The sequence below is a fragment of the Schistocerca americana genome, chromosome 3, assembly GCF_021461395.2.
Source record: "Schistocerca americana isolate TAMUIC-IGC-003095 chromosome 3, iqSchAmer2.1, whole genome shotgun sequence".
Lineage (NCBI taxonomy): Eukaryota > Metazoa > Arthropoda > Insecta > Orthoptera > Acrididae > Schistocerca > Schistocerca americana.
In genome coordinates this window covers 844,599,261-844,623,150 of record NC_060121.1, presented here as the reverse complement: position 1 = coordinate 844,623,150, position 23,890 = coordinate 844,599,261, and the positions used below count along the sequence as shown (strand labels likewise).

Sequence of the window (23,890 nt, the reverse complement as noted above, 5' to 3'; positions counted from 1 at the left end):
GCCCATTGCTGGTAGTTCTGGTGCTCCAGGATGACAAGCAACCACTCCTAAGGCTTACATGAGGTGGTGACAGCTCAGGTATCAGAAATGTGAACCCTGTGTTTTCAGGGGGCTTAACCAAAAGGGTACACAGTGGCCCCACCACACGGGCTGGCTACCGTGCTGGCTATGCACCCTAGCATCAGACAACAACGTGAAGGAAAAGATGGAAGGAACTAGGAGGGCACGTGTGGGAGACACTAGGTAAGGTGGTCTTCCCTAAATGGCTCACACTACAGAATAGAAATTTAGTAATGGAGGTCAAACCCAGAGGGGGACCAGAGGATTCCAACATTACGAGGTAATTATTCAACAAAATCAAATTGCAAAGTCAACACAACCAGGACGATAGCGGGGTCAACATAAACAAGGACACAAAGAGGAGAGGCGAGGGCGGAGGGGAAGGAGCAAGGGCAGGAAAGGAGGGGAAGGGAAAGGAAATGCAGAATGGGAAAGAAGGAAGGCTGCAATAGCTCGGAGCCCCATGCTCGCTACACACAGTCACGAAAGGACTGCGAGCCCCCTAGGGAGTAGAACTGTTGTAATTGCGGCTTAAGACGATGTCATACATACAGGATGTAGGCATTCAAATTTCCTCTTAGCCTCAGTGTAGGTCAGCCGGTCCAGGGTCTTGTATTCCATTATTTTCCTACCTTTCTGGAGAATCCTGCAGTCTGGTGAGCAAGGCGAATGGTACTCTCCGCAGTTGAAACAGATGGGAGGCAGGGCACATGGAGTATTGGGATGTGAAGGACGTCCACAGTACCAACAGGTGGTGCTGGAAGTACAGCGGGAAGACATATGGCCGAACTTCCAGCACTTAAAGCACCACATTGGGGGAGGCATATATTGCTTTACATCACAGTGGCAGATCACCACCTTGACCTTCTCAGTTAATGTGCCATTCTCAAAGGCCAAGATGAAGACACCGGTGGCAACCCGATTATCCCTGAGAACCCGATTGACGTGCCGGTTGAAATGAACACCTACCACTCTGAATTGGCACGCAGCTCATTGTCAGACTGCAAAAGAAGGTCCCTGTGAAATATGATACCTGGACCATATTTCATCTCTTATGGGGTGTGATGGAAACAGAAACATCCCCCAGCTTGTCACAAGTGAGTAAAGCCAGTGCCTGTGCAGAGAATGCTGTTTTGATGAAGACCGACCCAGATCACATTTTGGACAATCCCTCAACCTCCCCAAACTTGTGCTCAAATTGCTCAACAAAAAACTGAAGCTTCATCATCATGAAAGAATCCCCATCAGCTCTCGAACATACAAGGTACCGAGGCAAATAAGATGCGCTGCCATCCTTAGCCTGGCATTCCTCCCATGGTGTGTCCAGGGAGGGGAACGATTTGGGGTCGACTTCTGTGCACTGAATTGAGCCCATATATGCTTAAGAGACTGCTGCTGTTTGACCACCAGCAAGAGATGATGTACTACACTTCATTGCATGTCATCTGCCCCGATGCAATCCACTCTGACCAAGGGTCCTCCCCAGGCACCACCCATCCACAGCAAAGGCCACCTGGCAGGATGGCCATTACCGGGAGTCCCAATGCCCTAGGGGAACAGGCATCTACTCCTTGGCATACGTGGGGAGTTAATGGTGCAGGCATCAGCAGAACAATCCCTGTGTGGTAGGGGGGCTACAACCAACAGGATACATGGCGGACCCACCACAAGGGACTGGCTACCATGCTGGATATCAGGTGCAAACGAGCTAAGTAGTCCATTATCAACGTCAGCACAGAAAGCTATACTGCACAGTGGCTGGAGGAAAATGTATCCAGGAGGGTGACCTCACCCAACAGCTGGAGAAGTGCAGATCCACGTTGATGAAGGATGCGAGAGGTCTTAGTGCATGATGGACACAATGCACCATGTAAGGTGCCCTTCCCCAATTGGCTCACTCTTCGGGAAAATTTAGGAGGATGGAGGTCAAACCCTACTGAGCACCATCACATAAAGGCCAAAACATGTGAGACTTTTAGTTGCCTCTTACAACAGGCAGGAATACCTTGGACCTATTGTAATCCCCAGACCTGCAGGGGGTTACCAGTGCTGATGAGTAAGTTGCGAGTGCTAGTGAGATCAGAAATTTAGACCATGCTCTGGGGCAGAGCCAGCATGTCAGATGACAGTAGTGGAACGGAGCCCTGTAGTGTCACCAAGAGCCACAGCACTTAAAAGTCGTGGCTGGAGTTTGGGTACGCAAATGGAGGACAAGATAGTGAGATGTCACCGAATGTAGGGCGGTACCAACATAATAGGTATGGAGGATGTGGCATCCACTGCACATTAACCGAGTTGCAGGATGCCCTGCATTCTTGCTCAGCCACAGGAGAAAAGCAGGGAGTAGGTGCCAGTGGCACAGGTAGTGCGGAAGGTTAATTGTCAGGTGGCATGTGAGGTACCTGCTGGAAGCGCATACCATGAGCACAACCTCTAACTGCCAGGCGAGGCAGTACCTGGACTGGGTCTGGAGGCGTGTTGCCAACCTCTAAATCCACATGAGTGCTACTGGAGGGAGGAGCTGGCGATGCCAAATAATACTTTACACCTGCTCAGTTTCTCCTGTAAAACATCAAATTTGTGAGACAGGAGATGTATTGAAGAGCAGACCGCAATTTAACTAGCCATATGGTCCAGAGTGCAACATCAGACAGCCATTTGGGCGTTACCTTGGTGTGGAGATGACAATAATTGAGATGAAGTATGATCCTGCAGTTTTACATTAAGCAGGAGGGCACGACAGGCACTCGATATTGCAGGACCGAGCTGTTGCATATTTATGTTTTGAGAGCAGATTCAGCAGCAGGTTGCTAATGAGGTCTGATTCGTCATTTATGTGGCTAACCAACCATACAAAGTGTGTATTGACAGAGTTCAATGGCTGTCCTACAGGTTATCAATCAAGGCAAACCACATTTTGGGGCAGCAGTCAAGGAAAACGTCAACAGACACCTGTTGCCGCATCACAGGAAAGGCGAGTGGCAGTGTGGCGATGGCAGAGGTGCTGCAGACCCATGAAGTGGTGCATTGCCAGGGGTCTGCATGGAGGGGGTAAGGATACGTTGTCCGCACGAGGCGTAGAAGAGCACATGGTTGTCCTTCTCCATATCACTATCATAAATCAAAAGTAAAATGTGGTCAACAGCGTATGCGTTTTTTGCTAAAATAGCCAACAGCTCTGACGGCAAACATTAGTACATATGTGGTTAAAAAAAGGGCATTCTGCCAGGAACCGAACCGTCAAAGGTTGACGACAGTGGGCACAGAGTTGTGAGTGATGGCTAAAAAGATACACGCTCATTGTTGGTGGACACCACAATGGTTATGATTCCACTCCACATGAATCAAAAGTTTATGCTGTCAAGTTTTGCTAGGATTCTTTTTAGTTCATATTTGGCTTTCTTTGCGTAGAATTCTTTACAAAAGCCAACCAGAGACAGTTGCCAGTTAAAACGTATAATTATTGACAGTGAAATTATTTATATGAGAGATATTTAGAAGTGATCTACTTTTTATAGATGGCTGTCACTAGCTCCATATGCAGGCCTGTTACAGAGCGCACCTTGAATCTTGGTATGGGGTGGGGGTCAAGGGGGGTGGCCTTCCATGTGAGTGTTGTGGGCAATGACTATGCTGCCACACATTCCTGTGTTAACAGCTGAATTTAATCTCAGCACTGCACTGCATCAAGTCATAAATCAGAAGTTCTTATTTCTTCTGTTTTAGTTTAATGGCAGCCAGTGCTTGATTCCAGGTGATGGTGAAGGTAAAGGTACTTCCCACTGGGGGCCTATTAACTGTTAAATCTAATAGTTCGTTTCTTAGCGTAATTAGTCCACTACTGAATTGTTTTTGCTGTTACAGCTTCAATTTTACTGATAGTGATTTTTTTTTACTTAATTTAAACTAACATTATTTACAAGATTTCATATAAAACAAAGAAAAAACGAAAGGCTATAATGTTACACCATGTTTCCCAAAATATGTTGTCTTTCCTAAAATACATCTTCTCTTAAACTGGGTGTTTCTGATGTCAGTTTAAATGTTGACTGGTTTCTCCAAGAAAAAGGCATAAAAATGAAAGCAGGAGAAATGTGCTTGTTAACAGTTTATTGTGAATCATTTACGTAGAAAAATATTAGACACAATCTCCCCTCTTACAGGTCATGGTATGCTGCACCACACTACTAAATTACAACAACTTTGTGAAAGTGCAGATGTACTGAAAATGCTTTTGTCCCCAATCCTCTTACAAAAGCATTATACACTTTTAATCATTTCAGTACAATAAACAGTAAAAAAGTATAGTTAGAAAACTTTGTATTCACGAAATCACAGCCATAATGACAGTATTAGCGAACAGGCAGTCACGTAACAGGAATATGACTTTTGGTATCATTCAAATTTTAAAATTAAATATCCAATAAAATATAGGAATCTTCAACATGTCACAACATGTCCCAACTACCACAAAAATACTCCATTCATAATTGCATTAAAGTGAAAACTGAGAAATATTTTTATCTTTGATTAAACAACTGTCAAATATACAAATCGGAATTTCCATTTCTCATAAGAACAGAAAATACATCACTAAATGATGTCCATTCTCTATCCATCAAGCAACCATCTCCTTGAAAGAAATTCAAAGACAAGATGTCTCCTGTCACAATTGTCTGACATGACGCATCCTTCATGAATGGTTTTGAATACATAATTACTGCTGGATCAATGTCAACTGCACTAACGTTCTGTGCTGAAAGATGATCCTGTAAGGATGTAGAGCTTATTTCAGGACTCTTCTCTGCTGTAGCCTTTGAAGCAGTGTGCTGATTTGATGATGAACTGGATGCTGTCCTCTCACAGAAAATGTCAGAGGTCACATGGGAATATGACCTCGAGCTTGTGGGTACTGTGTTATCTGTAACTGAAAACAGGTAATTAATGCAATGTTTCATAAAATCTTAATATTTAACTATTTCTAACATATTCTCCTCAGCTACATTGGAAATTTATTTCATTGAAATTTGTTTCAATGATAACAACAAATCTATCATACACTATTAACCAGCCATAGTACCCAGTTGGCACCCACTCTTACCCACATCATCAAAATCCACAACTATGGCCCAAGATAAAGATTAAAGCTGCCCACAACTCAATCAATGCGAAATCCCAGATAACCCGTAAGCCTTCCTTACTCCTTAAGAAGATTGCACCCTACATGTCCTTGGAAAATTTATAATTGGATAGACAAAAAAATATACTCACCAGGTGGAAGACAAAACACACATAGAAGTTTAGAGCTTAGAGGTGGAAGATAGAGTAACAAGAAAGCAGAGATTACTGACAAAACATCATGCAAGAGTTAAAAAGAGCAGAAAGCTTAGTGCACTGTATGTGATAGATGTGGGAGGGTGCAGCGAAAAACCGACAAGTCAGAAAATAAAATATATAGCAAACTAAAAGGGAGCAAAGAAAGGAATAGTTACTGAAAATAAATTCTGAAACTGAAATTAATGTAAATTCAGGCCAGGTGGGTGGTGAGAACCAGTGACATGTTGCAACACCAGTTTTCACCTGTGGAGTTCTGAGAAACTGGTGTCAGGAGGGTAAATAAAGATGACGCCATCATTAACCTGCTGGTGGACAACGGATCTACCATTAATGGTACTTGAGAGACAGTAAGGGAGAGTTCACATGACTTCATCATTATCCTCCTGCCAGACAAAAGATCTACCACTGTGGTACTTGACTGACAGGAACACACAAGCTACACCAGCGAAGAGACTTCTATCTACAGCATCTGGCATCAAGATCCCATCACTATGATGCGAACTTACCTTCTGTTCCACCTTAAAGCCACAGGTCCCTGACAAGGACTAACATCTCAATCCATAGAACTTCTTATCACCCCCTTCCTCCCAAAACAATGCACTCCCACCTTTTGCCATCTTCGTAAGCTCCACAAGCCCAATCACCATGGTCATCCCATAGTTATTGGCTTCACAGCACCCAGTGAACACACGCCTGCCTGCAACCTATAGTACAGAAACTCCCCTTCTACATTTAAGACAACCATTTCAAAGACGATGTGAAATCTGTGTCCATCCCACTCCCATCACACACTTTGCTTGTCACCACTGACGCCACCTCCCTCAGTACCAACATCCCCCATGCTCGTGGTCTTTCTGTTGCTGAACATTACCTCCACCAGTGTCCATCTGATTCCAAACCTATGTTGTCCTTCCTACTCACCTCAATCAACTTTATACTTATGAACAACTACTTTAGCTTTGAGGAGCAGACATACAAACAGATTACATGCACGGCCATGGAAACAAGGAAGGCTCCACTGCTTCCTATGCCAACCTTTTCACGAGTCGCTTAGAGGGGGCTTTCCTGGAATCCGCAAGCCTTCGGCCACTGGTTTGGTTTAGATACTTTGATGACATCTTTGCAAAATAGACTCAAAGTGAGGCTGGCCTGTTAAAATTTTTGGAACCTAAATACATTCACCCAATTAAAATTCACATGGTTCTATTCCAAATCCCAAGCCAATTTCCTTGACACTGACTTCAACTTCACCAAGGGTCAGCTTGTAACACCATAGCTCTAATACTCGACTGATTTATTTTGCTTTTGTTTTATTTAATATTACATCGTTGAGCTTCTGTAAATATGTTTGATTGAACAGATAACACAAAATTGTATACTGCTTTCTTTATACAAACTTTGATGTCATGGTTTGGTTCAATGCAAAGTAGTGTATCTTTCATTTAAACTCTCTATCCCATTTGGAGGGAACAAAACTTACTGTATATAATTGTAATTTTGTGCGAATAATTTTTTGTAGAGATGTCAATATGTGTAAATGTTTTGTTTTATTTAATGCATTTGGTTGCTGTTATGTAAATTGCTGATCCTCACTTAGGGTTCTTAGTTAGTTTGTATGTAAACGGCGTAGTGGTTCCCCTCGGGAACGGAACTGTGTAGTGCGCGCAAATTGTGGTTGGCCTATGTAGAAAAGGTGGAACTAATAGTCAGTCGGGGACGAGCTACCAGTCGGGGACGAGCTACAGAACTGTGCACTGTCATGTAAATGTTGCATATCGTGCTGGTTCCGAGAGAGGCTGTTCCTGCCACTTTCCAATGCCTCGGATGGAAGGATGGATGGATAAATAGCTGGAACTATTCTGGAATTTGTATCTGTTGTCGCCACCAAGAAATGACTGATTCCAGCAATTCTACCTGTGATTCCACCTACCAACATGCAGTTGCCACCATATTGCGCAGTCATTGCATCGGAATGCTATAATGATGTACAGTGAAGGATCAGCTTAATGTGTTATGTGTTATTGTGCTCAAATATAAGGTAATTTATATCTGAATTTATGTACCTACCTTGATTTTTCTCTTTATCATAACACCTCTCAGGTTCCTTTCCGTTTGAACTAAAGTAATTACCAAGTGTCCCTACTGAAAGAACATTTATGACCAATGTTATACTAATTAATGCCCCTTGAACTTAGTAAAAAGAAAGTTAAAGTTAATGTGGCTAGAGAGTGAGTTAAAGTAAATGTTGTTTGCTGAAAATAATTTTCCTATTAAAACTGCTTATTAAAGTGCTGTTGCCAACTGCAAAACTAAAAGTTCTTAAGACTGAGGTTTCTAAAGTTTTGCTTAGCAAATGATCACCTTGATATCTGTAGTAAATTCAAAAAGGTGACTCAGTTTCTTGCAATTTTGTCAACATTGTGTTTCGCTGTAGTAAAACTGGAAAACTGCAGTTGTTAAACGTTATATACTCATGTTTGTTAAGTGTATGTATCTCTTGTGTATAGGAAGTGCATATTAATAATATAACAGGATCCACAGTTTGTCTATTGTATTAATGCTGGGTAATTAGTAATGGAAAGACCACTAATTATAAAAAAACCATAATTTCTTTAAAGCCTGAAAGTAATAGGGTGTTTCGGTATCTCTTATAATTTTGCAAATAGTTTCTGCTGCTCTAACTGTTAGTTTCAATCTTACCGTAAACATATGTATGTGTCAGAGTTCATTGCACTTGCGTGTGACAAAGTATAGGTTGTGTTTATTCGTTAAAATTACTAATAACTATTTTCTTAAATGAGAATGTTAATCATTCTCTTGCCTAGTTAGGCTGGCAACCGTTTTCTTTATCAGTTGAACAGTACAGATAGGCAAAATTTTGTTTGTACTGTTCAAATATTTACGTAATCCTGACTTTCATTTTCGATAAGGCAGTCCCGTTAGGTACAGCGTGGTCAACCTAGCAAAATTCCTCTCGGAGGGTAACACTGCTCTGTTGCGTTATACCATAATTACTTTAACATAATAATTCTGTTTGCAAACTGTCTCCAGTTTCGAGGTTATGGTATAGCAGTAGCAGACTGTAGTGTTATAAGCTAAACACTTCTTTTCACATTAAACCTAATAACAACAGTAGTTACATTCTGGCAGTTGCCATCTTTTCCATGTCGTCTCCTCCCATACAACCCTGCATTTGAGGCAAACATATTTGTCCAGAAGCAGACTCTTTATAGCAATACACCATCATTCTCACCTCAGCCTTTACAGCATATTATTACCCCAGTGGCCTTATTCAAAAGCAGATTTCCCCAGCTATCACATCCAGTTCTATTACTGATGATCCCAAAACAAAAAAAAGAAAGAGAAAGAAAGAAGCAACTCAGGAGAACATCGCTTGTCACTCAGTACTGTCATGACATCAAATATATCAATCAGCTATTTTAACAAGGATATGACTTCCTAAAATCAAGCCCTGAAATTACATCCATTCTGTCTGATCTTTTTCACACATCAAGAATAGCTCTTTCTCCACCCCCCCCCCCCCCCCCCAAAAAAAAAAATCTCTGTAATATCCCGGTCAGACACCAAGCTGCTCCTGCACCCATTTCCCTACTCAATTGCTCCTACCCCTGTGATCCTTCCAACTGTAAGACTTGCACTATGCACCCTCCTACCACAACCTATACAAGTCCTGTGAAATGACACGCAGTGTACCAGCTGTTACATAAATATTGCTCGGCCTTTTACATTGGTATGACTACCACCAAGTCACTAAGAGCATAGACAGATAGTGTATACTGGCAACATGCATTGTCCTGTTGCAGAACATGCTCTACATTCTACAACTCAAAAGTCCTGACCTTTGTGCCTGCTTTACAATATGTACCAACTGGAATTTCTTCCCTAAAACTAGTTTCTTAAAACACAAGTGGGAACTGGAATTACAACATGTCTTGGTTCCTGCCTCTCCCCTGGCCTTAATTTACATTTACTTCTTCAGTCTCATTATTTCTTTGCAATAACTATTCTTTTCTTCGCTCTCTTTAGCTTTCTGTATGTTTTATTTTCTGACCTAGGCCTATCTATTTATCCTCACCCTCTTCCTGTCTACACATATAACACACTTAGCTTTCTGCTCTTAACTCGTCACAATGTTTTGGCAGTAATCTCTTTCTTGCTTATTACTCTATCTTCCTTCTCAAAGCTTCCTTCTCGAAGCTCTAAGGTTCTCAAGTCCAGTCCCCAAAAATCCATCTTTCCTTTTCATCCCATTCAGTAAGTCTCCCCTGACCTGGGTTCCAAAGCAACTTTTTTGAATTCTTACTATTTCATAGACCTCACCAGTCCTTTTCCTTCATCCCTCTTCCTTCACCTTCAATCTTTCTACAAGGAGAAGGGGCCATTTGCTTCAAAAGCTGGCACATTTCCTTCACTTTTTTGTGCGTCTTCTCCTGCTGCCACTGGAGAGTAGATTTTTTTGTCTACCCAATTATATTACAGACACAACTGGTGTCATACAATCCAAACCATCTCTAACAACAATCCAGTTGCTGCATCAACATCTGTTCCATTGGAAACACTCCCTCCCCCCCCCCCCCCCCCCCCCGCCTTCCACTTCTGTATTACGTGATTTTTAAAACAATTAACCATCACTGACACACAGCTAACCACCAGCCCCCTTCAGTCGTCGATATCTGACTGTTGGGATACAAGATCCTTTACAAGCTATTAATAGTAAACTGAATAAATCATTCCACTCAGTTTATTCGTCTGTAAGTACTGCAGTCAATGTATCTGATAAAAGGTTAAGAGAGAAGTAATACTAAAGAAAGTGACAACAGAACACACTTAATCACATACAAGAAAGAAACATGAGCAATCCTCATGTACCCTTATTCGATTTGTATTACTGTGAATGGAATGGTAATGCTTTTACAATTTCCACTTGCATTGTTTAATTTATAAATTTCGGCTGTATTATAGCATTTGAGAGTTGTAGCATCGCGTTTTAGTACCTGAACAGTGTAAATTCGCGTAGTCATCTGTCCTCTGTTTTTGTTCCAAGCGGCCAGTGTGCTCCCTGCCACCGTTGGATAAGCAGCTGCCAGCATCAAGTCGTGTACTCTTAGCTCACTTATTTGTTACATAGTTTAATTCTTAATTTCTTTGCGTGTTTTGAGTACTTGCATTGTTTAATTCATAAATTTTGGGCGTATTATAGTATTTGAAAGTTGTAGCATCGCATTTTAGTACCTGAATAGTGTAAAATCGCATAGTCTCCTTCTGCCGCCGAGCAGTGTGTCAGCAGTGCGCAAGTAGCAGCATTACTGCATTTACTAGGCAATCTTGTATTTTAATAACCGTTTCAATTTTGTGTCGAATTGTTTGTGCTCTCTGTAGATTAGTTCAGACGTTCTTTGCACAACAGTATTTAGCATGGAGAGGGACTGCGACTGCTGTTTTCGGATGCGGGCTGAGTTTGCATCCCTTCGCTCCCAGTTTCAGGCAGTGTTGGCTTCGGTCACACAGCTTGAGGTTGTTGCCAATGGGCATCACTGTGGAGGTCCGGATGGGGGTTTGTCGGGGTCGGCCAGCTAGTCCCACACATCCCCCGATCGGACTACGGCTGTGGCTGCCTGGGATACTGCCCACATTGAGGCTGACCCCTCACCCGTGGTAGAGTGGAAGGTCGTCTCGAGGTGTGGCAGGGGGGGCGAAAGACATCCCGGAGGACTGGAATGTGAGGCCTCTCCAGTTTGTCTGATGAACCGGTTTCAGGCTCTGTCTGGCTGATACTGATCTTCGGCCGGACATGGCTGCTTGTCCTGTTCCAGAGGTTGCCCCTCAGTCTGCAAGATCCAGGCGGTCGCAGAGGGTGGGCTTACTGGTAGTTGGGAGCTCCAACGTCAGGCGCGTAATGTGACCCCTTAGTGATATGGCAGCAAGAGAGGGGAAGAAAACCAATGCGCACTCCGTGTGCATACGGGGGGGGGGGGGGGGGGGGGGGGGACTCATTCCAGATGTGGAAAGGGTCCTTCCGGATGCCGTGAAGGGTACAGGGTGCACCCATCTGTAGGTGGTCGCTCATGTCGGCACCAATGATGTGTGTCGCTATGGATCGGAGGAAATCCTCTCTGGCTTCCAGTGGCTATCTGATTTGGTGAAGACTGCCAGTCTCGCTAGCGGGATGAAAGCAGAGCTCACCATCTGCAGCATCGTCGACAGGACTGACTGCAGACCTTTGGTACAGAGCCGAGTGGAGGGTCTGAATCAGAGGCTGAGACAGTTCTGCAACCGTGTGGGCTGCAGATTCCTCGACTTGCGCCATAGGGTGGGGGGGTTTTGGGTTCCACTGGATAGGTCAGGAGTCCACTACACACAGCAGGCGACTACACGGGTAGCAGGGGTTGTGTGGCGTGGACTGCGCAGTTTTTTAGGTTAGATGGCCTCGGGCAAGTACAGAAAGGGCAACAGCCTCAAAGGGTGCGGGGCAAAGTCAGGACATGCGGGGACCAAGCAGCAATCGGTATTGTAATTGTAAACCGTCAAAGCTGCGTTGGTAAAGTACTGGAACTTCAAGCGCTGATAGAAAGCACCGAAGCTGAAATCGTTATAGGTACGGAAAGCTGGCTGAAGCCAGAGATAAATTCTGCCGAAATTTTTACAAAGGTACAGACGGTGTTTAGAAAGGATAGCTTGCATGCAACTGGTGGTTGGGCGTTTGTCGCTGTTAGTAGTAATTTATCCTGTAGTGAAGTGGAAGTGGATAGTTCCTGTGAATTATTATGGGTGGAGGTTACACTCAACAACCGAGCTGGGTTAATAATTGGCTCCTTTTACCGACCTCCGGACCCAGCAGCATTAGTGGCAGAACAACTGAGAGAAAATCTGGAATACATTTCACATAAATTTTCTCAGCATGTTATAGTCTTAGGTGGAGATTTCAATTTACCAGATATAGACTGGGACACTCAGATGTTTAGGACGGATGGTAGGGACAGAGCATCGAGTGACATACTGAGTGCACTATCCGAAAAATTATCTCTAGCAATTACACAGAGAACCGACTCGTGGAGACAACGTCTTGGACCTACTGATAACAAACAGACCCGAACTTCTCGACTGTAAGCGCAGAACAGGGAATCAGTGATCATAAGGCCGTTGCAGCATCCCTGAACATGGAGGTAAATAAGAATATAAAAAGGGGAGGAAGGTTTATCTGTTTAGCAAGAGTAATAGAAGGCAGATTTCAGACTATCTAACAGATCAGAACGAAAATTTCTATTCCGACACTGACAATGTTGAGTGTTTATGGAGAAAGTTCAAGGCAATTGTAAAATGGGTTTTAGACAGGTATGTGCCGAGTAAAAACCCACCGAGGTTCAACAACAAAGTTAGGAAACTACTGTGAAAGCAAAGAGAGCTTCACTGCAAGTTTAAACACAGCCAAAACCTCTCAGACAAACAGAAGCTAAATGATGTCAAAGTTAGCGTAAAGAGGGCTATGCGTGAAGCGTTCAGTGAACTCTAAAGTCAAATTCTATGTACCGACTTGATAGAAAATCCTAGGAAGTTCTGGTCTTACGTTAAATCAGTAAGCGGCTCGAATTAGCATATCCAGACACTCTGGGATGATGATGGCATTGAAACAGAGGATGACACGCGTAAAGCTGAAATACTAAACCCCTTTTTCCAAAGCTGTTTCACAGAGGAAGACTGCACTGCAGTTCCTTCTCTAAATCCTCGCACAAACGAAAAAATGATTGACATCGAAATAAGTGTCCAGGGAATAGAAAAGCAACAGGAAACACTCAACAGAGGAAGGTCCACTGGACCTGACGGGATACCAATTCGATTCTACACAGAGAACGTGAAAGAACTTGCCCCCCTTCTAACAGCTGTGTACTGCAAGTCTCTAGAGGAACGGAAGGTTCCAAATGATTGGAAAAGAGCACAGGTAGTCCCAATTTTCAAGAAGGGTCGTCGAGCAGATGCACAAAACTATAGGCCTATATCTCTGACATCAATCTGATGTAGAATTTTAGAACATGGTTTTTTGCTCGCGTATCATGTCATTTCTGGGAACCCAGAATCTACTATGTAGGAATCAACATGGATCCCAAAAACAGCGATCGTGTGAGACCCAACTCGCTTTATTTGTTCATGAGACCCAGAAAATATTAGATACAGGCTCCCAGGTAGATGCTATTTTTCTTGACTTCCGGAAGGCGTTCGATACAGTTCCGCACTGTCGCCTGATAAACAAAGTAAGAGCCTACGGAATATCAGACCAGCTGTGTGGCTGGATTGAAGAGTTTTTAGCAAACAGAACACAGCATGTTGTTATCAATGGAGAGACGTCTACAGACGTTAAACCTCCGGCGTGCCACAGGTGAGTGTTGTGGGGCCATTGCTTTTCACAATATATATAAATGACCTAGTAGATAGTGTCTAAAGTTCCATGCGGCTTTTTGTGGACGATGCTGTAGTATACAGAAGTTGCAGCATTAGAAAATTGCAGCGAAATGCAGGAAGATCTGCAGCGGATAGGCACTTGGTGCAGGGAGTGGCAACTGACCCTTAACATAGATAAATGTAATGTATTGCTAATACGTAGAAAGAAGGATCCTTTATTGTATGATTATATGATAGCGGAACAAACACTGGTAGCAGTTACTTCTGTAAAATATCAGAGTATGCGTGCGGAACGATTTGAAGTGGAATAATCATATAAAATTAATTGTTGGTAAGGCGGGTGCCAGGTTGAGATTCATTGGGAGAGTCCTTAGAAAATTTAGTTCATCAACAAAAGAGGTGGCTTACAAAACACTCGTTCGACCTATACTTGAGTATTGCTTATCAGTGTGGGATCCGTACCAGGTCGGGTTGACAGAGGAGATGAATTCCGTAGTGGGACGCATTATACCAATCACCTGGGGGAGGAGGGGGGAGGGGGGGGCGGGGCGGGAGGGACACCCTGTATTTAGTTATTAGTGGATCTTTAAATCCCAATTATGGTGAAGAGCAAGTTTATTGCCCCAGAAGTGAAGCACTATTATAAACATTTATACAAAGAAAATTGAAGATTCATTATTGTTAAAAATTTCCACAACAGTAAGTATTAACAGTGTTCAAGACATGAGGAATGCAGAAAGGCAAATTGTGTCCATATATAACTACAGGTGAGAGTAACTGGTGCATTTTGAACGGACTCTTGTTTCATTAGTTGAAAGATACACTATCTCGTCCAAAGAAATTTTCCATGTAATAAATACTACAGGAGTCAACAGCCACGTAAAAATTACACTGCCTGCAACAGGCTCACTGCCAATTCTGGAAGAAGGTAGTGATACATTAACGGCATATGAGGAAGCTGCATATCTAGCTACATCACATGAGGAAGAAGTTACATCGGTATCAGCATGTGAAACCATCACCAGCAACATCATCACTAGTATCAGCAGCAGCAGTTCGGGAAGATGATGAACAACTATCAGTGTCACAAGCAGTAGAGCAAACACCAGCAGCAGCTTTTCTGACAGCTGTACCCGTGAAAAAAGCATCAGGAATGGGAAGCCCACACAAAAGAGCCAAATCTTTGGTATCCAGAAGTTTTGGGGGGGGGGGGGGGGATCAAACAAATTGAGCCACAAATTCTATTTAAAAACAATGCATCAAAATATCCAATTTGCATCTAAAAAGTGATAAGAATTTCAAGTATTATTAGGTGGTGAAGTACCCAATATTTTCATACAAACAGAGAATGGTTTACAGGAGAGAGAATTAAAGATTTTCTGTCTAATGCGACACAAAAACGTGGGGGAGTAGCAATCCGTGTTGCCAGTTACGTACGTGACTGTACTCCACAACAGATCTCAAACATTTTGCTTTAAAGAAGCAGCAGTAAAAATAAACTTCTGGGGGAAAAATGGATTTTAGTAGTGATATGTCAATCAATAACCTCAACTGGTAGTTGATATACTACAGTACAAAATCATGAAGAAATACACTTTTGACACAATAGCACAAAAATATAGATATGCTGAAAGACAATTGCTACACAATAAGTTTTCATTACATTATGAGAACATACAATGTCCAGTTTCATGTGAAAATCCAGTAAGATGTATAGGAACATCAGGCAGGTTAACAGACCATATATACCTACAGTTATACAAAACATTCAGTTGTGAATACAGTTGTTTCAGACCAGTTTCGACAAACAACTGAACTGTGTGATAATAAAACTGATGAGGACAACATAGTGGCTGAATGGTTGGTTATGAGTAAGCTTATTTAACAACAAACTTGATAATTTGAGTAGGTTACAAATTTTGCTAAAAGTAGAAAAATAGGGTGACATTTATGTAGAAGACAATGTGCAAACGAGCTGTAAATCTGAAATATTAAGACACCACATTAAGGTACTACTGCATCTTAAAGTACGCAGAATTATTTTTTTGTAAACCAAACACGAAATGGATCAGAATGGAATTTAAAAAAAAAAAACAGAAGGAAATAAAGTGACTGTCCCTTACAAAAATTACCAGATACATAAAGAACATACCTGCCTTGAGCCTTACATATGTACAAGAAGAAAGCATGTACTACAATGTTGAGAATAGCGAAGGCCATCAACCAAAAAGTAAAAATACAAACTACTTCTATCTATGAAACTGTCTGAAATTATACAAATTAAAACTGACAAGAGTCACGTGTCTTAAGGGATACAAATCTAATACTGATAAAGGAATTTTACACCCAACCAATTGAAAATAACTGTTTAGTACACTGACCTACATTTCAGCACCTCTTAAAAGTGTCTTGACCAGAATGAAATTTTGAGAAATCGTAAAATTACATTGTGACAAAGCAATGGTCAGAATTTAGAGCAGTTATGCTCAAGTCAAAAATAAAATAAAACATTTTCCAGCCTTGAGACATATGCCTAGCTAGGACAACATTCTGATCTTACTAGCTAGGCACATGTGACAAGGCTGGAATGTGTTTTATTTTATTTTTGACTTGAGCATAGCTGCTCTAAATTCCGACCATTGTGAGAAAGCAGTGTAATTTTACTGTTTCTCGAAATTTCATTATGATGAAGACACTCTTAGTAGGTGCCAAATAGGTCACTGTACCAAGTAGTTATTTGCAACCAGCTGGCTGTATAATTATTATGTTTGAAAATTACATACAGTTGCTGCTGAGAAACAGCCACGTTTAAAACCATACTCACAAAGGAGTAGAAAGAAGAGACAGATCCAAACAAGTGTGTAATAGCATCAGTCAGCATCATATAACTGTAGCAGAGAAACTGCAGCAACAAACCCGTGCAGTACCGAAGATCATGGAAAACTTACTCCCTGCAGACCAAGTTTCAAAAATAACTGCCACACTAAAAAATAAAAAAAGGAGGGGACCTGGTTGGCATAACCACACAAAATGGTGATACACTTGGGTCAACAGTTTGCCCACTTCTCGGCTTTGGCCTTTTAGGCACTTGTGCTGCGTGACATCACAACTGTGTTTGTAGAGAGGGTGTTAAGAGTGGTGGTGCACTCTAGTGTGGAATGTTTATGTTTCTACATTGACTGTGAGTAATGTTAGTGTGGCACTGGACTGAATGCTGTGTTTTGGATGTTTGTTTTTGTTATCTTGTCAGTGAACTATTTTAATGTTGTTAGTTACTGGCTTCTGTTTTACCCGCCAGAATAGCCGAGAGCGCTAACGCACTGCTTCCTGGACTCAGGTAGACGCGCCGCGGCCACGGATCGAATCCGTCCGGCGGATTAACGATGGTGGCCGCTGTGCCGGCCAGCCTGGATGTGGTTTTTAGGCACTTTCCCACATCCTGCTAGGTGAATACCGGGCTGGTCCCCACGTCCCACCTCAGTTACACGACTCACAGACATTTGAAACACATTCACACTATTTCACGATTTACACTACATGCAGACAGCTGGGGTACACTAATTCCGTCCTGGGGGGTATGGGGTGGCAGCAGGAAGGATATCCGGCCACCCCGTAACTTAACCATGCCAAATCCATACATAATCCTGCCGACCCTGCGTCCAATGTGTGATAAAGGCATTAGCGAAAGAAGAAGTTACTGGCTTCTGTTTTGTTTGTGGTTTCGAAATTATTAGTTTGTTGTGTTGCTCATCATCTGACAGTTATTTCCTTGGCATTTCATTTGGTACTAGATATGGAGCTTTCAACAAAATTTACTAGGTTGTCTGTTGGTTGCTACCATGGGGGACCATGTGGCATCCACAATTAAATTTCTCTAGAGAGAGAGAGAGATAGTGTGTGTGTGTGTGTGTGTGTGTGTGTGTGTGTGTGTGTGTGTGTGTGTGTGTGTGTGTGCGCGCCGCGTGCGTGTTGGGGAGGGGGGGGGGTGAAGGGGGCACATGCGTATGCACGTGTCTACATTTATTTGTTACTTGACCGGGTGGTAACTATTTTTTTTTACTTATTTTTGGCCTTTATTGTAAGAATTATTGTGAATTTTCTCACGTTTGTAATTTCCTTTCAGAGGTGTGTATCGAAATGTGTGTTGGAGTAATTTTTTATGGTTTTTTTTGGTTTGCATATGTAGCTGAAGTTTATATTTAGTAGTTTACAGTGGTGGGTACCATTGCAGTTATTTAGGTCTCATTACTTTTTGATAATAGTTTTGCTACATATGGGTTGGTGGTATCATGGGCTTTGTTTGAGCTGTACAACTAAAGCAAAATTTGCGATGGCAGGTTTGAGCTGTGTGTGGGTTCTTGGATCTCTGACTGTGTGATCTATATAGATGACGTGAAATTTGTGATATCCGTTTTTATGATTGTGAGGGAGGATGGTAGGGGGTCTCCTATTATCATCATCATCATCATCTTTGAGTTATATATAGATCAAATTAAATATTCAATTACAATTGTATGTTGTTTTGTTTCATTTATTCTCAAGGATTTCATGTATGCGTTTTTGTTTTGTGTTAGTGTTGGAATGACAACATTATTCTTATTGTAATATATTTAGTTTGTCCCACTGGCAAAACTCCAATTCTCGCAGTTATCCTGTTAGTTTCATTTTATTGGTCGAGTGAAATATTTCACATGTTGCTAAAGTTTGTTTGCGGGCATTATGAGCTATCTTGTGACTGCCATCTTGAATATGCTTGAAACACGGGTGGCCACCGTGTTGAGAAGCAGGCAGATGTGAACGGACCAGATGTTAGTGCCAGCATTTAAAGGAATGGATAAAGGAGATCCAGAAACTGTAGACCTGAATTGACTGTTCTGTCTGAAACAGCAGAAATAGTGATTAAAGACAGGCCGATAAACTTCACACAGAAACAAGGTATCTTAAATCAAGCACAATACGGGTTCAGAAAAGGGAGATCCCACAAAGATCGCAATGGTAAAGATCATTCATATAGTTGAGGCCATGACTGAACTGAGGTAAGTATCTGGTACAAACTGAAACTTATGTGAAGTTTTTGATTGTGTCTGTCATACAATTCTTCTTGAGAAACTACACTGCTATGGCAGAAGAGGAAAGGCTGTGAACATTATAAAATCCTCATTTGAAAACAGGTAGCAGTGAGCTAAAATAGAACATAAATCCATAAATACAAAGAAAAATGTCTGGAGTAGCTTAGAGGTCAGTACTAACACTTCTGCTCTTTGTCTTATATACAAGTGACATGGCCACTGCTGTAAATAAAGAAGTTATTATGTTTGCCAACAACAATTTTATTAGTATGTAGTGATTCAGTAAAAAACTTGGAAAGGAGAACTAGTGAGAACATGCAAATGGTAAAAAAGGTATTTTAGGGAAAACAATCTATTAACAACAAGAAATAACATGTAGCAGTACAACATTTTAAACAAACAGAGCTATCAGATCAGAGGATTTTATTTTGAGCATTGGGGATGCAGACCTAGAAGTAGCAAAATGTAATAGATTTTCTGAGGATACATAAGGAAAAATTTCTGACACTGGAAAATCACACAGATAAGCTCAAAATTATGTAAAAATACATTCTTGGAAATTGAAAATTTGTGGTAAGTTCCTATGGAACCAAACTGCTGACGTCATTGGTCCCTAGGCTGACACACTACTTAAACTAACTTATGCTAAGGACAACACATACACCCATACCCGAGGGAGAACTTCAACTTGCAATTGGGGAGGGGGGGGGGGGAGCTGCCCGAACCATGGCAAGGAGAGCCACAGACCGCCTGGCTACCCCGCACGGCAATACATCCTTAATGAAGAAAATGTGTTATACAGTGGAAACAGATACTCTGCTAAAAATGTACTACAGACTTATCTTCTGATGCAAACTGTACTGTATACTGATATGGGGAGCAGGAACAGATGTACATAGTCAGAGAATTTTAAACTTTCATAAGAAATCCATCCAATGCATAGCGAACCTAACACCACGAAAACTACGCAAAAAAATATAAAGTATTAATATATTAACTGTACCAAGTCTGCATATATATGAAACAATACTTCTATTGGTGACCAGTAGAAAAGTAAAGCAGTCATCAATCCAATAAGTGCTTTGAACACCACAGTGCTTTACGACACACAGTCCTGTTTGAGATGGTATGCCTAGCCACAGTGCAACTCAGCATTGTTCACATCAACAAACACTGTCAGAAGTGAAAGGATTGCTAAGTGAGAGGTAATAATCCTGGGATTGATCTGGTATCCAACCCCAGCAGCACCTCTTAAGAGATTTTTGTAACAACATGATAACTACAAAAATTACCATATCTGTCACAAATGGCTGAAAATGACAGGGAACCTAGAACTTCAGAAGCTTATACTAGAGAGGCACAGTTAAGCATACATAGCATAAAGCAACTGAGCATCTTCCAAAGGAAACGAACATTTTTAAGGTATGTAAAATGTGAGAGGCAAATTCATAAAACAAAGGTAAATTTAAAATTGGAAACTGTCTAAGAGACTGCTTCATGTGGAAACTAACTTCCTGAGGAAGGAAAAAAACTAATACCAAGTGTAGTTCTAAAAAGATGGACGACAAGAATGTATAGACCAAGTGGAAAAACTTGGTGTCTGATGCTACATATTAGTCTAAATACGATTTTTAAAATGTATAAGTACTTTCCTGCAGTAAGGTATAATATGTAACTTTGCCCGTTTTCCTGATACCTGCAAAACTGTGTGTAAATTAATGCAGGTTCTTGGTGTTTATCATTATTAAGTATTATTACAATATTAATTTTTTGCATCAGCTGTAAATGTTTTAGTCATTGTGTTTATTCTGTATAAAAACTGGCAACCTGACATATCTATACACAGAAGTAAACTAGGCTAAACTATTCGCGCTCCAACAGATATCGAGCGTTTAATGTTAGAGTAATATTTTCTATATAGAATATGAGAAACATTCAGAAAAAGTAGAAAAACTATCTGTATCTAATTTAAAGACAATACGTTAAAAATTACTTCTGGTGTCGATGTCTATCACAGGACGTGGAACCGTCTGAACCAACGAAGGTAAAGGTCGCAGACGCTCATCTTCCTCATCGTAAGAAGATACTGATGATTCGTAGTCTGTTTCATCCATTTTCTCTTGTGACTTAAGCCTGTTCATAAAATAAATCACGTATTGCAACACTAAAGCAATCCCTACCACGATGAACGGATAATTTTGTTGTTCCTCATAACCCACACCCAACACCAGCGATAATAACTCACATTGTCATTTGTCAAACGGACAGGTTAGCCAACTATATCCTTTTCCTGTGACAAGCGCTGCGTCTAAATTACATCAAATCACCCTAAGTTATTAAAATTATTAGAATGATATGAGAAACAAAATTATACAAATAATTTGATTCCACATTTATAATTTGTTTGATAATAAGATATATTGTAAAATATAAATCAGCTCTGGCTTTTCAAAGATAAACAGTAATTAATATAATTTATTTAGTAAATGTAACGAAACAATATATGCTGTACAATTTTATACCTCAATGCAGAAATCCGGCGTCAAACTACGAAAGGTAATCAGCGACTAAAGGAATATCGTTGTTTACGTTTTTGTCAGATCGGTTGGCAACGTTGGCTGTGTATTTTGGTATGGAATCAGTTGCAGAAGTGTTGTCAGTCGTGTGCGTACTGGTTACAGCGTGACTTTGTGGAAGCTTAGAAGCACGCGGTGTGTGGCATTTGCTGCTAATAGTAAACATTGTTGTTAATTGAAATACATCGGGTCATTAAAAGTACTCATTGTAAATATTGACCACACCACAGCAGATCGAATTCTGTGCATTATAAATCACCGACAATTTGGCGTATCGTGTTTTTAAGGTTATGTTCTGACAATTTAGTGGGTTTTGTTCACCATGGTTGAGATGGCAGGTGTTGGCTACGGCCGGTCAGGAGTGCTAGAGACGCATGTTAGGGGACAGTGGTACCGCGTATTTGTGACACTGGAAGACGATTATCTCAGCATCAGCCTAGACGAGAGCTACGAAAATTCAACTACTTTAAATGGAAGTCTAAATAACAACAACAACAACAATAATATTGATAACACTGGCGGCTTGTTAGATGCAGTTGATGTCCCAGAGGCTGTAGCTAACCAGAAGAGACTTGTTAGAGTAGTGAAATCGGATAACAATGGACTAGGAATTTCTATAAAAGGCGGAAAAGAAAATAAAATGCCCATCTTGATCTCAAAAATATTTAAAGGCATGGCCGCCGATCAGACAGAACAACTGTACGTAGGAGACGCGATTCTGTCAGTGAATGGAGAAGATCTGCGGGAAGCCACTCACGATGAGGCAGTGAAGGCGCTGAAACGAGCAGGGAAAGTTGTGGAGCTTGAAGGTGAGTTCTACATCTGTCATGAGTAAAATGTTTACTTTGCTTGTGTGATTTCGCACATATCTTTCTATAACATAAGTGTCCAAACATTATAATTACGTGTTATTTGTCCTGCTGCACAAGTAAGAAAGTCACACTTGTCTCTCAAACTAATAGTATCCATATACCATTCGCATTCTGCAGCTGGGGCGTACCTGTAATAGTTTGCTTTCGGAATTTGCGCTGTACAATACTCGTATGCATAGATTACAACTTCCCAAAATATACGTCAAGTAGAAGCCTGTATTAAGGACGCTTCGTGCTAGCATAATCTAGTAGTTTCGTAGGAATGACTCTGAAGTGCAGAAGTCTTAAACAATTGTACACAAATTCAGCGTTTGTAATGTTAAAAACTGTTGCTTCTTTGAACCAAGTAACATACGATTAATGCAGTGGGATAGCTTGTGTATGATATAAAACTTATTACAGTTTTTTTCCGCATCATTACGTTGTTTACAGTCGCACATTTTTCCGCCAGAAATCAAATGTCTCAAGAATGTCAAATTGGGATGTGCAGTGAGTTTGCATCGGATGCAATTAACTTATTTGATAGTGGCGTGTATAACGGTATCTTATTTTAATAGTACTTTTCTATAGGCTACTGTTAGACAATTTCAAAGAAGCAGTTGTGTAACCTAAGGTAGAAAAGTTTTATTACTGTATATGCATTAAGAAATTATTTAATAACATTAAACAGATATCGTTATCATGCAAACTACTTCACTTTCATGTTTATAGTTTTTAAACAAGTTTGAAATTTCACTCAAATATAGCCTATCGTTAAATGAAGGTGGAGAAAGAATTGCAGTTGGGAGCGAACATTGAAACTGTAGAAAGCATCAATCGGATTTACGGTACGTCGTTGATACTGTGAAGGCGAAACTGGAGTCATTAAGAATAGGGTTAATAGTAGTTTTCCACTGAAACATGTGGCCTTATAAAGCTGTTGGATATGTTCAAGTGTTTGATATCCCTTGCCGTTTCCCGCAAGGTCTGTCCGTAGCGCCGTAGACTGCGCTATTACCTTCGTTATTGTTGTGCACCACTCATAGATATCGCCAATAATGGGAGACATCAAGAGGAAGTCGTCCATGGACACAGAAGAATTATAACCTAGAAACTTCCGGTACCCAGCAGCTCTTTGCGTGCACGGAAGCGATTCATCCAACCTTTAACAATCTTCAGTGAATTTACGAAACGTTGTTGTGAACTACTTAGTTTCTAAGCGGGAGATATCTGGAAGCTTAACACCAAAAATATTTGTAATGGTTAATTGTGTATTTTGCATGGTGGAACTGACCGTTTCCTTATTGGTTCAGAAGAGGTTTAGGATATACAAGCACAGCAATCATCTTGATGGTCCGCGTTTTTGTCAGTAAATGTCACGCCGTTCAGTGAGGAGATGCTCTTCAAAGATTGACGATTCGCTCATTGAGGACTGCGTCGCAACGCTTAACCCTCTACAACTGTTGTCCTTCGTTAAATGCAGGTTCTGTGGTCTCTCTCTCTCTCTCCCCCTCCCTCTCCCTCCCTCCCTCCCTCCCGCCGACACACACACACACACACACACACACACACACACACACAC

General features: G+C 41.3%; 1 long non-coding RNA gene across 1 annotated transcript; it reads right to left on the bottom strand.

The window, feature by feature from the left end:
• Nucleotides 1-4,153: 4,153 nt before the first annotated feature.
• LOC124607331 lies at nucleotides 4,154-21,117 on the bottom strand. The gene is made up of 2 exons (XR_006978809.1): nucleotides 20,875-21,117; nucleotides 4,154-4,987 (listed from the first exon to the last, which is right to left on the bottom strand). It is a non-coding gene; the product is annotated as an uncharacterized LOC124607331 (long non-coding RNA).
• Between the last annotated feature and the right edge of the window lie 2,773 nt (nucleotides 21,118-23,890).